General features: G+C 42.4%; 1 protein-coding gene across 4 annotated transcripts in view; it reads right to left on the bottom strand.

Moving 5' to 3' along the window:
- Positions 1-16,139, bottom strand: part of bcas3 (BCAS3 microtubule associated cell migration factor) — an 891,691-nt gene that overhangs the window by 666,157 nt on the left and 209,395 nt on the right. The gene's annotated exons all lie outside the window — the stretch shown is intronic.

The following is a 16,139-nucleotide window of genomic DNA, read 5'->3' as shown; positions in this document are numbered from 1 at the left end:
TTGTGCGGATGTATCTCACTTGTCACCGTGCTAAATGGAATAGATTTTGAAGGTCTAGAAACTCAAGACTGGGCAACCATGAGGCACTGTGAGCCATCAGTAGCAGCAGAATTGTATACAAACCACAATCTGTAACCTCATGGCTTGGCATAGCATAACCACCAAACCAGTAGATTAGAAGACTGCAGGAGGGCATGCCAGGAGCAACATCACACATACCTAAAAATGAAGTGTTAACCTGATGAAGCTATACCAATGTGTGTGCCAAACAGCACAAGCAACAAGTGATAGAAACAGCTCAACAATTCCACAATTTTCAGCCAGAAATGCCAAACAGGTCATCATTCTCGGTCTCCCCCAGAGGTCCCAGCATCACAGATCTCGTCTTCAGCCAATTCAATTCACTCCACATGATATCAAGGTACGATGGAAGGCACTGCAAAGGCTATGGGCCCTGACAATATTCCGGCAATAAAACTGAAGACTTGTGGTCAGAACTTGCTGCATCCCTAGCCAAGCTGTTCCAGTACAGCTACAACACTGATATCTACCCGGCAATGTGGAGAATTGCCCAGGCATGTCCTGTATACAAAAAGCAGCACAAATCCAACTCAACCAATTATCACCAAATCAGCTGACACTCGATAATCAACAAAGTGATGAAAAGTGTCACCAACAGTACTGTCAAGAGGCATTTGCTCAGCAGTAACCTGCTCACTGAAGCTCGTTTCACTTCCCCCAGGACATCTAAGTTCATGACCTCATTGCAGTCTTGGTTCAAACATGGACAAAAGAGCTGAATTCCAGAGGTGAAGAGAGAATTATTACCCTTGACATCAAAGTAGCATTTGACCAAGTGTGGCAACAAGAAACATTAGCAAAACTGGAATCAATGGGAATCAGAGGATAAAGTAACTGCTGGTTGGAGTCATACCTGACACAAAGGAAGATGATTGTGGCTGTTGGAGGTAAAATATCTCAGTTCCAAGACATCACTGCAGGAGTCCCTCAGGGTAATGTTCTAGGCCCAACTATCTTCAGCTGCTTCATCAATCACCTTTCTCCCATCGTAAGGTCAGAAGTGGGGACGTTTGCTGATGACTGCACAATGTTCAGCAACAAGCAATTTCTCGGATACTGAAGCAGTCCATGTCCAAATGCAGTAAGAGCTGGACAATATCCAGGCATGGACTGACAAGTGGCTGGTAACAAGTGCTAGGCAATGGCCATCTCCAACAAAAGAAAATCTAACCGTTGCCTCTTGACATTCAATAGCATTACCATTGCTAAATTCCCCACCATCAACATTCTGGTGTATATCATTGACCAGAAACTGAGTTGGCTAACCATATAAATATGGCAGCTGCAAGAGCAAGTAAGGGGCTATGAATCCTGCAGTGAGTAACTCACTTCCTGATGCCCCAAGGCCTGTCCACCATCCACAAAGCACAAGTCAGTTGGTGATGGAATATCCTCTGCTTTCCTGGATGGGTGCAGCTCCAACAACACTGAAGAAGCTTGACACCTCCAGGACAAAGCAGCTCACTTGATTGGCAGCCCATCCAGAAACATTCACTCTCTCCACCACCAACGCTCAGTGGCAGCAGTGTTTACCAACTACAAGACGCACAGCAGAAACTCACCAAGGGTCCTGGGATAGCGCCTACCAAACATACAACTACTACTATCTAGAAAGAGGACAGCAAACATATGAGAACACCACCACCTGAAATTTCCCCTCCAAACCACTCATTATACTGACTTGGAAATATATTACCATTCCTTCACTGTTGCTGGGTCAAATTCCCTAACAACACCTGGGCACATCCACACCACATAGACTGCAGGGGTTCAAGAAGGAAGCTCACTGTCCCTTCTCAGGGGCAATTAGGGATGGGCGATAAATGCTGGCCCAGCAAGCCACACCCGTGTCCCATGAATGAATAATTAACATGATACGATGTCATATAAATCTTTCCTTTCTGAAGTTAACAGCACTTTATAATTGTGAAGACTCATTTCTTTCCCATTTAATCTGTTTTAACTTTCCTAAAAAGTCAAACCTTCAGTATTTCCCCAATTTAGTTTAGATGTTTAAAGCAGAGATTGAATGTTGAAAGCAAAGATCATAGAATCATAGAACCCTACAGTGCAGAAGAAGGCCATTCGGCCCATCGAGTCTGCACCGACCATGATTCCACCCAGGCTCTATCCCCATAACCCCATGCATTTACCCTCGCTAGTCCCTCTGATACTAAGGGGCAAATTAGCATGGCCAATCCACCTAACTCAAACATCTCTGGACCATGGAAGGAAACCAGAGCACCCGGAGGAAAGCCACGCAGACACAGGGATAATGTGCAAACTCCACACAGACAGTGACCCGAGCCAGGAATCGAACCCAGGTCCCTGGCGCTGTGAGGCAGCAGTGCTAACCACCGTGCCGTGACAGATTTCTGATTGACAATAACAAAAAGGATTATGGGGATAGTGGATGTAAATGGCACTGAAGCATTGCGTACTTACGCAAGGATATTTTGGCCTTGGAGGGAGTGCAGAGGAGGTTTACTAGGCTGATGCCGGAGTTGAGGGGTTGAGCTATGAGGAGAGGCTGAATAAATTAGGCTTGTACTCGTTAGAGTTTAGAAGAATGAGGGAAGATCTCATTGAGACGTATAAGATGATGAATGGGATGGATAGGATAGAGGTGGAGAGACTCTTCCCGCTCAGAAAGGATAGTAGGACTAGGGGGCACAGCCTCAAGATAAAGGGGGGGCAGTTTAGAACGGAGTTGAGGAAGAACTTCTTCACTCAAAGGGTGGTGAATCCCTGGAATTCTCTGCCCGTTGAAGTGGTGGAGGCTACCTCGCTAAATATTTTTAAGACGCGGGTTGATGGGTTTTTGATAAGAGAGGGGATTAAGGGTTATGGGGAGAGGGCGGGCATGTGGAACTGAGCCAAGACAGATCAGCCATGATCTTATTGAATGGCGGGGCAGGCTCGAAGGGCTAGTTGGCCTACTCCTGCTCCTATTTCTTATGTTCTTATGTTATCCTATCTGCCATGATCGTATTAAATGGCTCGGTGGGCTGAATGGTCTACTCCTGTTTGAAGAGGGGACCAAAAAGCACAATGAATAAATTTAACACTCCACTTTTCCAGGCATCTTTCAAAGATGGGATGACGCCTCCACATCGCTGCTATTATTATTTGTTTTTACTCCAAAGGACACCAAAGGCTGGCACGTTCTTTCAAAGTGCTGTCATCATGTTTAATTAAATGGGTGAAAATCACCAGGGACTCTGTAAAAAGGCTGAGGTAAGTGAGAGAGGAAGTTGTGCAGTTTTGATTTATGTTAGTTATTAAATACAATAACATTGGCCAAATAAAAGATCTCACTCACTTTAATCACCGCTTTGATGTTACTCATTTCAGAAAATGAACAAGGATATTTAAAGTCACAGAGCGTCAAATTAAAAGACATTCATATTACCAGTTTTAAATTTAATCAAATTTTCAGAATAAATGACACTTTTTTTCATAACAAGTTTAACAATTTCCTATTCCCCTTCCATCTTTATTTGATAGAAGCTTATGTATCCTGCCCAGTGATTTAGCTTATTTATCCAGGGAGTAGTTTGTTATACAGATGAGAGGCGGGTTTCTCCAATCTTGTCTGTGGCCACCCCTCTGCAAGTGAGAATAGAGAATTTGACATTTCAGCCTAAACTTCATTCACTTTTCAGCCACACCAGAGAATTTTATTCGTTTATTTTTCAGGGATTTGGGCATTGCTGGTGGGGCCAGCATTTATTGCCCATCCTTAACTGTTCTCCATTTCAGAGGGGATTTGAGAATCAACCACATTGACTGCTGTGGGTCTGGACGGCAGATTTCCTTCCCCAAAGGGACATTAATGAACCAGATAGGTTTTTATGACAATCAACAATGGTTTCATGATCATCATTAGACTTTTAATTCCAGACTTTTATTGAATTCCAATTTCACCATGTGCCATGGTGGGATTTGAACCCAGGTCCCCAATGCATTACCTTGGGTCTCTGGCTTGTTAGTATGGCGATAATTCCACTGTGCCAATGCCTCGCCTTGAATGAAGAAGTAGATCTTTGGCAGAGGAAGACCTCAGGTTCAATTACCAATTGGTGCTGGGTTAGTTGACCTTAAGTAGGGTGAGGGAACTACAACTGTTATGTCCTTGAGTTAAACAAATACAAACCGATTTCTCACTCTAATTGCAATACAATGATCAAATCCAAAGGGTAAGTAAAAACTGAATCAAGTTTAACTATCTTGCTCCTCCCAACCACTTGGTGACACTGATAATCTGGTTGACGTGTATACTGGCTACTTGGGCAAGGTACCAAAGAATAACCGGAATCAACAGCACCAGATCCAGCAATGAGTCAACACCCTTGGGAAAGGAGGTGAGGACAGCAAGATTATTTACAGCTAATAAAACAGTTGTTTTTCTACTTTCTTGAGGTTCTGCTCTTCCATTTTCTTTTAACTAACAAACTTGATTCAAGGTCAAGTGCTACACTGTTGTTCTGTGCATTTTACCACCAGTTACTTTTCACAAGGAGCCTCGCAGGTTCCACTAAAGTTGGGGAGACTCAGTGAATTTCACAGAAGGTCTCCTAACGCTAATTTAAAACACTTCTGAGAATTTGATCCAGTACCCTCCTTAACCTCAGAGAATTTCACAGCAAAACATGTGCCCCATGGATAACATACACACATTGCAGGACACCAGCAAGGATTGAAAAGAGTAAATAAAACCCCCAAAAATTAGTAAAGACAAATGTTATTCGCTGCCCAAGGAGACCACTAGCAATACTGTTTACATAAGTGGTCCTAGGTACTCATGTATTTCTATAACTGTTATCCTGTGCGAAGCTGTCCCACACAGTGCTACATTGAATACTTTCTGAGGTACTCACCCGTAACCTGGTTCCCTTCATATTTACTCAAGATAGTTACTGATGCTGAGGCACTTTCTAGACAGCCATCCTTCCTTATTGAGCTTAGACAGTGAGTGAAAATGTAGAATAGAATAGAATTCCTACAGAAAAGGCCATTTGGCTCCTCGAGTCTGCACCAACTCTCTAACAGAGAATCTTACCTCTCTATTTCCGTAACACCTCACATTCCCCATGGCTAATCCATCTAACCAACACACCTTGAGACACTAGGAGGCAACTTAACATGGCCAATCAACCTAACTTGCACATCTGGTAGCACAGCTGCCATACAGTATCAGGCACCTGGGTTCGATTCTCAGCTTGGGTCTGTGCGGAGTCTGCACATTCTTCCCGTGTCTGCATGTATTTTCTCCAGTTGGTCCGGTTTCCCCTCTCAGTCCGAAAGACGTGCTGATTAAGTGCATTGGCCACGCTAAATTCTCCCTCAGTGTACCCGAAGAGGCTGGAGAGCAGCGACTAGGGGATTTTCACAGTTCCTTCATTGCCATGCTAATGTAACACTAATAAATAAACTTTAAATTTTAACTATTCAATGACTGGATGCACAACTGCCAAAATCAATCATTTTCTCATCCAAAACCCACCCTTTCACACTTTTCTGTAAACGTCATTGTAAAGCATCAGAAGTGGGAATGTCGGTTCCTTTTTCTCTCTGCACCTTGCTAGTTGGGTACTAGTTCTCCCCAGCAGTGCCACAGCTACCAGCTAGGCTAAAATTTGCTAATACAGCACAGAAGAGACTTGAAGCAGGCACCTCTGCAGTCTTATCACCACGTGGCAATCCAAAAAGGCCGTGGCACTCAAGAAAAGTTGCACCAGAAAAAGAGTGGATTATGCCAGCTTCCATTACAGGATTATTACACTGCATCACGCAGTGAAATGTGTTTTACACAACACTGAAATTTAACTGAAATAAAAGAAAACCACATGGCAATCGTTTCCACTGTGGAAACAGCATCTGTTAGAGCACAAACTTATCCTGGCAGCTACACACATGGTTTGTGAAACTAGCCTACAAAGAAGCAAATTCAAGGAACATAGCTTGCCGAAAAACTCCCCTATGTGATGATAAGTGCCTACCGAAGGACTGTATTTTGTACACTTAAGTTTAAAGGCTGCTTGAACAAATATGAATTTGGAAAGACTCCACAATCCTTTTGGCACAATCCATATTGCACAAACCAAGTCTGTAAACGAGCGACAGATGACAGCATCATCCGGCCTTTATATCACTGGATGTTTATAGGCTCAAGAGTCAAAGCTTCATTTATAAGAGAAGAAAGAGCTGCATTGTTACAGCACTTTATCAAATCTCTCAGAAAGTTCTCAAAATTCTCCAGACATAATGAAACATGGCACACAGCAAGATCCCAAAAGCCAGTCTATTTTTAACTATTTAGCCTTTTTATCTGGTATTGTTGGTTGAGAGGGGGGAATGACACTGGAGCAGGAAGAGGCCATTCAGTCCCTCAAAAATGCTCTGTTGTTCTTCAACCAGTTTGTGGGACCTTTAAAATCTATCAGAACCATTAAGTGTTATCTTGAATATACTAGTCTGAAAGACCAGTCAGGGAATCTCCAGCTGTTTACGCCAGCGGGATTCTCTGATCTCACTGCGGTGAACAGAGATTTGGCTGAGTGCCAAATACTCTGTTCTCAGGTCATGAACAGCCAGAAAATTTTGGCCAACATCTCTGGCAGTGCAGTATTTCATCAGCACTGTCCTGAAGTGAACCACCCAGATTATAAACTCAAATTGGTAAGTGACTTTGAGCCTACTGACTTTCTAAATAAGGCAAGAGCACTGTCCATGATGCCAAGCCAGACAGTTTATGCAACACCAGTTTTGCTAAATTAACAACATTATCTCATTACAATGCAACACTCAACTGTTGACACAATACAACAAAATTTCAGCCAAAGTCCAAATCTAAACAGAGCCATTCTTCATAGACATTCCCTGCTACATTTGGGTAGAATGGGGATTTTATAGCAACCTATGCTCCAATGAGGTAAAATGACAAGAACTTTAACAGAGTTAGCCAGGAATTGGACAAATTCATTTAATTTTGGATATTTGGATACCATCCTTAAACAAATTGTCCACACAGGTTTCACAATACAACATCAACACTAACGGTATTTAAGGACTCATGAGCCCAGCACCTAACCTATTTAGGGATTCTTAATATAGCAGCTAGTGACATCTGGAGAGGTGAAAGACAGCTCATCAGCCACAGTGAGGATGTTCTCTTTGCTTGTAATAATTTCCAATAAAAATAAAAACAAACTTTAGTTTGCAAAACCAACTTATCCTTACATCTGGTACATAAACTGACTACACAACAGGGAATAAAGAAGATGGGCCCAAGAAAAGTACAAGGGCAGTTTGAGGCCTCTCTTGCATGTTGATTAAACTAGATGTCACTACATATAATCTCCTCTCCACCCTAGGACTGTTCACTCTGATGGAATCTAATTGATAGTAAGCTCAGATATTCAACAGAATCCTCAGACTGTGAACAGAAACTTCAATTTGGTCATTATTTTGGTTGACAAAGAGCCTGCCAGTTGTGAATTGGTGTGGAATTGTAAACTATGCACCATTAGATTCCTAGTTCACAGCTCCTTATGAATCTCAGTATCATGTGCTGCCTGAGATCTGTATCTTCCAAATGTTGTTGGCTGAAACTGTCATTGGAAAAAGGCCTATTTTTTTCAAAATCTAAATTATTTGCACACCGAACAGTGGTGGACCTTGAATGAACAAAAACAGCTTGCATTTATCTTGCGTCTTTAAAATAGTAAAAAAATGTCCCATGACATTTCAGGGAAGCGCCGATGTGGATCCCCATTGAAGGGTTCCCTGGCAATGGAAGATGTGAATATTGGGAAAACCCTTTAACAGTGGCGGAACTGGAGGATCCCACTACCAGCCAATGGCAGGCTGCCTCCACAAAACATGCCATGGAGAGTGTGGAAAATTCCACCCAACATCGAGTCACATAACGAGATATTAGAGCGAGTGACCAGAAGCTTAAGTAGAAAAGCTGGTGTTTGAGAACATCTTAAAAGAGGAGAGATAGCAAGTTAAGGATTCCAGAGCTTAGGGCTGAAGCAGCTGAAGGCATGGACTTCAAAGACAGAGTGATGGAAATCAAGAGATGCTCAAAGAAACCAGAACTGCAAGTGTCCAGAGGTCTCAGTGGGTTGTAGGTGGTTACAGAGATAACTGCCAAAATATTGCATACCTAATTTACATGTTTTTCACAACTTGTGCTCCAGTGTTAACAACAAACACAGGCCTGGTAGCAACTGACATGGTCAAGAGATAATTTAACTATCCTTTGCCACTTTTCTGATCAATGAAACTCTTGCCAAAATTCTATTGCTATTTCTATTTTTCATAGATGTTCAAATACTGTTAAACTACACTTACTGAAATCGAGCTGGTGGAAACATCACAAAGCAAAATAACTTCCTTTTGCTGTCTCAGAATAAACTCACAAGGACTTTTTGCAGCTCTCATTAATCAACATGATTTTTTTTGAGAAATCTGTCCACCTTACAATTGCTGTTGTATCATCCAACTTAACAAAATGGATGTAATCTGCAGCCCTGAAAAATAGGAGGACCCATTTCAACACCAGGCTAGGCACCATGTGCATAGTTTCCCACCCATCTCCCCCTCCTCCCACATCTTCATCAGTCACAGCTTACCCTCTGATTTCAGCTTCTCTGCCATTTGGCCATTCATACCTTCTACTCTCTCTATGGACTGCCATTAGCAGCCATTCTCCTTGTTTTTGTGGCAATGATTCATCTTTCATTCCCTCACCCTACAATATAAATATCTCCTACTTTCTATGCATTTAGCTTCGCAAAGGGTCATCTGGATGCGAAACGTCAGCTCTTTTCTCTCCTTACAGATGCTGCCAGGCCTGCTGAGATTTTCCAGCATTTTCTCTTTCTGTACATGTGTTTTCTAGTGAGAGTTTTCTGCACAGTTATGTATTATAAAAGGTGTTGTTAGCCACACTACTGCATTAATGTTGTAGTAAAACAAAACATGTTATAATATGGAGAAACTAAAGGATTCAACTCCAGAGAATGAATAATTAGGGACTTAAGAGTTGAAATCTGGATTTCAAAAATGGAAGAATTAGCATTAATTCACTGTGGATGAAAAACAAAATAGGACAAATCCATTCTTGTACATTTTATATAAATAAGAAGCATAGGGCTGCACAGGAAAATTGCTCTTGGCTTTCATCAAAGGATAATGAAAAGTCCTGTAAACCCAGTGTCTGAATTCATAGTTGGTTCCAGAATAACACGCGGAAGGATCTGGGGATCTTCTGCTGACATTTCAAAGGATTTCATTCCTTCCGTGGATTTCTATGAACTTGTGGAATCGCTAAACATAAATCGTTTCATACAGGTCAATTTTCTCTGCGTTTATTGCTCATTTCAGCTTCGCTTCAAACTATGCCCCTTAACCCTTTCAAAAATGCAAATCTAGCAACACAATGAGCTGGACATAACAGTTCAGTTACAATGAATTATTAAATTCTGACACCATTTTTATACCTGAAGTCATAAAATGCACTACATATTACACATTCAAAAGTAATGAACGCATGGAGTGGTAATGGTCAAGTTATGATTTAATCTAAGCTGCGGTGATACTAATAAAATAAATTCTATTTGTTATTTACTGCCTCTCTTCAATGAGCAAGAAACAGTTAATCATATGGCAGCAAAGCAAGAATCTGCATTGAAACAACACCTTTTATGCTTTACAGATAATTGTTAACTTTGAAATGTAGTCATTGTTATTATGTGGTCAAACACAGAGGCCAATCTGCACACAAGGTCTCACAAACAGCAGTGGTGGTGCTGATGGAGGGATATGTAATGACCAAGACAACAAAGAGCCAACAAGCTTCAAAGATTGCCATGGGATCTTTACTATCCATCTGAGAGGGAAAACAGGAAGTATGGCATCCCCTGGAATGCAGCATGCCAATATTAGGTGCTCAGTTGCTCAAGTGCAGCTTGAACTTATGACTTTCTGATTCAGAGACATGAAGGCCACCAATGAACCAAGGCTGACTTTTATACAGTGCAGGATTGTCACTGGTCCAATTTATTACATTGATACTCCTACATCATAGGGAAAAGGAACTGCACATAGGGTTTCAAGGTTACACAAAGGGATAATTATGCAACATTCTTAATTCATCACTTCATTCTCCATTTATTTTACAGAGCCACTAGAAATGGGCATCTGCTGTTTCACTTAATCCTGGACTTGACCCATTTATGTTATAGCGTGAGTTATGCAACAATGGATAACTGCGCACGCAAACAATTTCAACCAACCCAGTTATTCCAAAGTTAAGAATTAGACTTCAATAGAAGAGGTGGTTCGTTGTTGGAATTGTTTCATTTCCGATCAGGGTGGGACCCCTTGATTATTGGGAATAAATCCTTACGTGGCAACAAGTAGATACATAACCATCATTTTCAACTCCAAAAAGAAACCCATGACCTGCAGATACAGTTTACAAATCTATCTCCAAACATAGCAACAAGTTTGGAGACAAGAAGCCAGAAAATACACATCGCTGGATTAGTTTCAGCACAAGATATAGCAGCTTATGGGACAAAATTTGGATGCACCAGGTTTCCAACACACTCACTGGTGAAACTGGAGGGAATGCAATTCTTCTGCCCCTCTCACCTACGCAGCTCTGGTATTCTGGCTGCTCCTCATGGATTGGCAGGGTTTCACTCCTGCCATACATTGGGTACTTCAGTTGTACAGCTCCTATTATCTGAAAGTGACCCAGTCTTCAGGATTTGGATGGTGGCCAATGGCAGGCGGTAGGTCTATCCCTTTACCAAAACTCCAGTGTTGGAACAACACAACTAGAGTTACTTCCTTGGGAACTGCAGTTGTGCTGCTGGATATTTGCCATGCTTCAGGTGGACTTTACTGAAATCTGAGGGACGATATCGGAATCTATCATGGACCGTGCTTTGTGTTATGGCACGCTACATTTCCAAAGAAGGCTGCCCTGATTTCTTTAAATCTTTTTATTCAATTTGTTAGGATACAGATCAGAAACCCCAAGGTATAATATGAAGTCAGACTAGACCCCACCAATTTGTTATTTTGGCACTGTGAGAATATGATGCTTCACTCCAGACAGGATTCCCATTAATCACATGACTGTCTCTGTCAATCAACCTAATCAAAGCTCTACTCTGAACATCCGGGGAGGAAGCCAAGTAAACACAAATCATGAACTCTGTTTAGACAAACACACCATTAGCTAAAATTACAATTTAATATCCTGCAGTCTCAGCATGGTGCCGCATGTTTTTTCAGACAAATTGACTCCTTGCAACAAAACACTACCACTTATAAGAAACATGATTAAAATATATTTCATAAAAGCATAGTACCATCACAAATCACAGGATATGGATCTCTTAAGAAGGTGATGGTGAGCCACCTTCCTGAATCCAGCCCAGTAGCTTGCTAGGCCATTCCAAAGGACAGTTAAGAATCAAACATTGTCAGTCTGAAGTCATGAACAAACCAGACTCAGTAAGATTGGCAGATTTCAGCCTCTAAAGGACATTAGTGAACCAGATGGTTTTTTCTGACAATCCAGAAAGTTCGTGGTCACCATTACTGATTCTAGCTTTTTATTCTAGATTTATTTAACAGAAATTAAATTCTCCAGATGCCATGATAGGATTGGAACTCATGTCTCTTGATCATTAGTACATAACTTGTTCCGTATCATAAATGCTATCTACGCTATCACACTCAATTTGTCAATCTGTTTTCTTACTATAAAACTTGCAAATATGAAATGAACAAGACATGGTGATCTACAAAAAAATGACTCTGACCTGAGTTGCATTATGCATATCTGAGACATTGCTCAAAGGTCTATTTTTAAGTAACCCATAGTGTCCCAGGGTATATATCACATTAGAATGAATTAAAATGATTTTTAAATCATAATTAGTAATATCTCTCTACCCACCACTTAAGCTTCCCATCTTCTGTTTCTGCAACATGAGAAAGTTCTTTGGTTGAGAAGAAAAAGATGCTTCCAGTCTCCCCTCAATAAAGCAGAGTATCAGGGTGAACTCAAATGCTTTGATTTACTTTTCTTGAGGGGAATGTTAGCTTCCTCTCCTCCACTACAAATGAGATCAGTAATTCACTATGTGGGAAAACGTCAAAGACAGAAACCTCATCCTTATCACCTCGTAGAACAGTGAATCTGACACCGCCACACAGGGTGGTACCAGCCCACCACCTGTAACCAATAAAATATTTACAACTGTGTATCTTTTTACAACTGAAAAGGATGGAATTCAATAAGTAACTTTGAGAAAACAGTTTTAAAAAGTATTAAAACCCCAAATGCAATTGTGTAACTGTATACAGCTTTATTAGGTGTTAGCTTGGCTCAGTTTAGCACTCTCACCTCTGGGTCAAGTTCAATCCCCACTCCAGGCCTTCAGGTTTTTAATCTTGACTGATAATTGAAAGAAGTACTGGACATTGAACCATCTGCCAATTGCGGGGGTTTGAGTGAATGTTCAGATCCTATGGCACAATCCTAAGAAGAGCAGCCAGTTCTTGCAGTGTCATGCAAAAACCAACACCAGGAATTCAAATTGATCGTTCATTCATCTTATGCATGTTCATCTCCCTATCACTGTAGCCACCTGCAGACCTCCAACTATTAAACCCCATTTCCATCAGTCAACCATTGATATCCATGCCTTCAGCTGGCCAGGACTGAAGCTCTGGAAATCCCTCCCTAAACCTCTCCACCTTTCTATCTCTCGCCTGCTTAAGAAACTTAAAACTTACCTCTTTAACCAAAGCTTTGGTCACCTGCCCCATTATCTTTTTATGTGGCTCAAACCTTTGGCTCATAATGCTCTCATGAAGCACATGAGATATTTTACATTAAAAGTGCACATCGTTGTTGTTGTGGTCTGCTGTATTCATATGTGCACAATGACTGACAATGCAATCCATGCTAAATGAAAGACTATGAAATGCCTCAGAAGCACGAGTGTGATTTCTTTTATTTTCTAAATCTGGGATACCAGGAATTGGACAACAACAACAACGTGCATTTATAAAGTGCCTTTAACATTATAAAATGTCCCAAGGTGTTTCATAGATGACAAAACACCCTTCCAAAGAGATTGGTTTTAAGAGCATCTTAAAAAGAGAAAGTGAGTTGGAGAAGGTGGGGTGGCAGGGTGGCACAATGGTTAGCACTGCTGCCTCACAGCGCCAGGGGCCCAGGTTTGATTCCTGGCTTGGGTCACTGTCTGTGTGGTGTTTGCACATTCTCCCCGTGTCTGTGTGGGTTTCCTTTGGATGCTTCAGTTTCGTCCCACAGTCCAAAGATGCGCTGGTTAGGTGCATCGGCCATGCTAATTTCTCCCTCAGTGTACCTAAACAGGTGCCGGAGTGTGTCAACTATGGGATTTTCACAGTAACTTCATTGCAGTATTAATGTAAGTCTACTTGTGACAAATAAATAAATAACGAGTTGGAGATGTTCAGAGAGGAAATTCCAGAGTTTAAGGCCAGAACAACTGAATGCACACTGTGCATTAGGGGTACTCAACATATCAGAATTGGAGGGTACAGAGATCTCAGAGGATTGAAAGGCTGGCGAACATTAGAGATTGGGAGGGCAAAGGCCATGGGGGGATTTGAAAATAAAGATGAGAACTTTTCAGTAGATTCAATGAGGTGTTGCAGGATCATGTACCAATCTAGGTCACGGTCACAGGCATGTGATGAAAAATAGTGTGGATTTGGTTACAGGCAACAGAGTTTGGGTAGAACTCAAGTTATTGCAAGAGAATCAGGGCAGGCCATCCAATTTTATTCAGTTTGGTTTCACCTCCAAGTCTCACTGGGTATGGTGGCACAGTGGTTAGCACTGCTGCCTCACAGCGCCAGAGATCCAGGTTCAATTCCCGGTTTGGGTCACTGTCTGTGTGAAATTTGCATGTTCTCCCTGTGTTTCCTCCGGGTGCTCCAGTTTCCCTCCCCCCCGACATTCTGAAAGACATGTTGGTTAGGTGCATTGATCCAAACAGGCGCTGGAGTGTGGCAACAAGGAGAATTTCACAGTAACTTCATTGCAGTGTTAACGTAAGTCTACTTGTCACTAATAAATACACTTTAGATGTTGTTTTGCAACAGTTACATGGAAATGCACAATACCAGTACCGCATTCAAAAAATGAATAAAATACACATATAGGGCAGAATCTTGCGAGATTGATTCTAAGTATCCAGCTCGTGTGAAAATGGGAGAGCTCCTAACCCATTTTTTGGACACATTTTCACACCAATCTTATGCAATTTGTCACTGAAAATACGGGCCAAACTATTTCTAGCTGCTGCAGGCAGTGGGCTAGACTTAATTCACCAGCCAGTCTGCAGAGGGAGCTTTTGCACACGCACAGACTTTTGAGTCTGCACATGCACAACAGCAATAGTTGTTCCCAAATATAAGAACAGAAGAACATAAGAAATAGGAGCAGGAGTAGGCCATCTAGCCCTTCGAGCCTGCCCCGCCATTCAATAAGATCATGGCTGATCTGTCGTGGCTCAGTTCCACATTCCCGCCCTCTCCCCATAACCCTTAATCCCCTCTCTTATCAAAAACCCATCAACTCACGTCTTAAAAATATTTAGCAAGGCAGCCTCCACCACTTCAACGGGCAGAGAATTCCAAAGATTCACCACCCTTTGAGTGAAGAAGTTCCTCCTCAACTCCGTTCTAAACCGCCCCCCCTTTATCTTGAGGCTGTGCCCCCTAGACCTACTGTCCTTTCTGAGCGGAAAGAGTCTCTCCACCTCTATCCTATCCATCTTATACGTCTCAATGAGATCTCCCCTCATTCTTCTAAACTCTAACGAGTACAAGCCTAGTTTATTCAGCCTCTCCTCATAGCTCAACCCTCTCAACTCCGGCATCAGCCTAGTAAACCTCCTCTGCACTCCCTCCAAGGCCAAAATATCCTTGCGTAAGTACGTCGACCAAAACTGCACACAGTACTCCAGCTGCGGCCTCACCAATGCCCTATACAGCTGCAGCAAGACCTCCCTACTTTTATATTCAATCCCCCTCGTTATGAAGGCCAGCATCCCATTCGCCTTCCTGACCACCTGCTGCACCTGCAGCCTGGGTTTTTGCGACTCATGCACAAGGACCCCGAGGTCCCTCTGCACCGTCGCCTGCTGCAGTTTTTCTCCACGTAAGTAATAATCCTTCCTACCATTATTCCTACCAAAGTGGACCACCTCACACTTGCCAACATTAAATTCCATTTGCCAGTTCCTGGCCCATTCGCCCAGCCTATCTAGATCCTTCTGCAGACTCTCCACACCCTCCGCACAATTTGCCGTTCCACCAATCTTGGTGTCATCAGCAAATTTCAACACCATGCACTCGGTTCCCTCCTCCAGATCATCTATATAAATGGTAAATAGCTGAGGCCCCAGCACCGACCCCTGGGGCACTCCACTAGTCACCAACCGCCAATCCGAATAGCACCCATTGACCCCCACTCTCTGCCTCCTATTAGACAGCCAATCCTCTATCCACGCTAACACCCTACCCCCAACTCCACGCCCCCTTACCTTCTGCAATAACCTCTTGTGAGGTACCTTGTCAAATGCCTTCTGAAAATCAAGAAAGACCACATCCACCGGCTCTCCTCTATCCACCGCCCTAGACACATCCTCATAGAACTCCAATAAATTCGTCAGACACGACTTCCCCTTAACGAAACTGTGCTGCGTCTGCTCTATCAAGCAATTCCCCTCAAGATGCCTCGCTATTTCCTCCTTGATGACGGATTCTAACATTTTACCTACAACAGACGTTAAACTAACCGGCCTATAATTCCCTGCCTTTTGCCTGCCACCCTTCTTAAACAACGGCGTAACATTAGCCGTTTTCCGATCTTCCGGCACTGCCCCGGAATGTAGCGACGTTTGGAAAATAACCACCAAGGCATCCACTATCACCTCCGCCATTTCTTTCAGAACCCTTGGATG

Source organism: Carcharhinus amblyrhynchos, chromosome 23, assembly GCF_965287045.1.
Source record: "Carcharhinus amblyrhynchos chromosome 23, sCarAmb.v2.hapA, whole genome shotgun sequence".
NCBI classification, from domain to species: Eukaryota; Metazoa; Chordata; class Chondrichthyes; order Carcharhiniformes; family Carcharhinidae; genus Carcharhinus; species Carcharhinus amblyrhynchos.
This window is presented reverse-complemented; position numbering and strand designations above follow the sequence as displayed.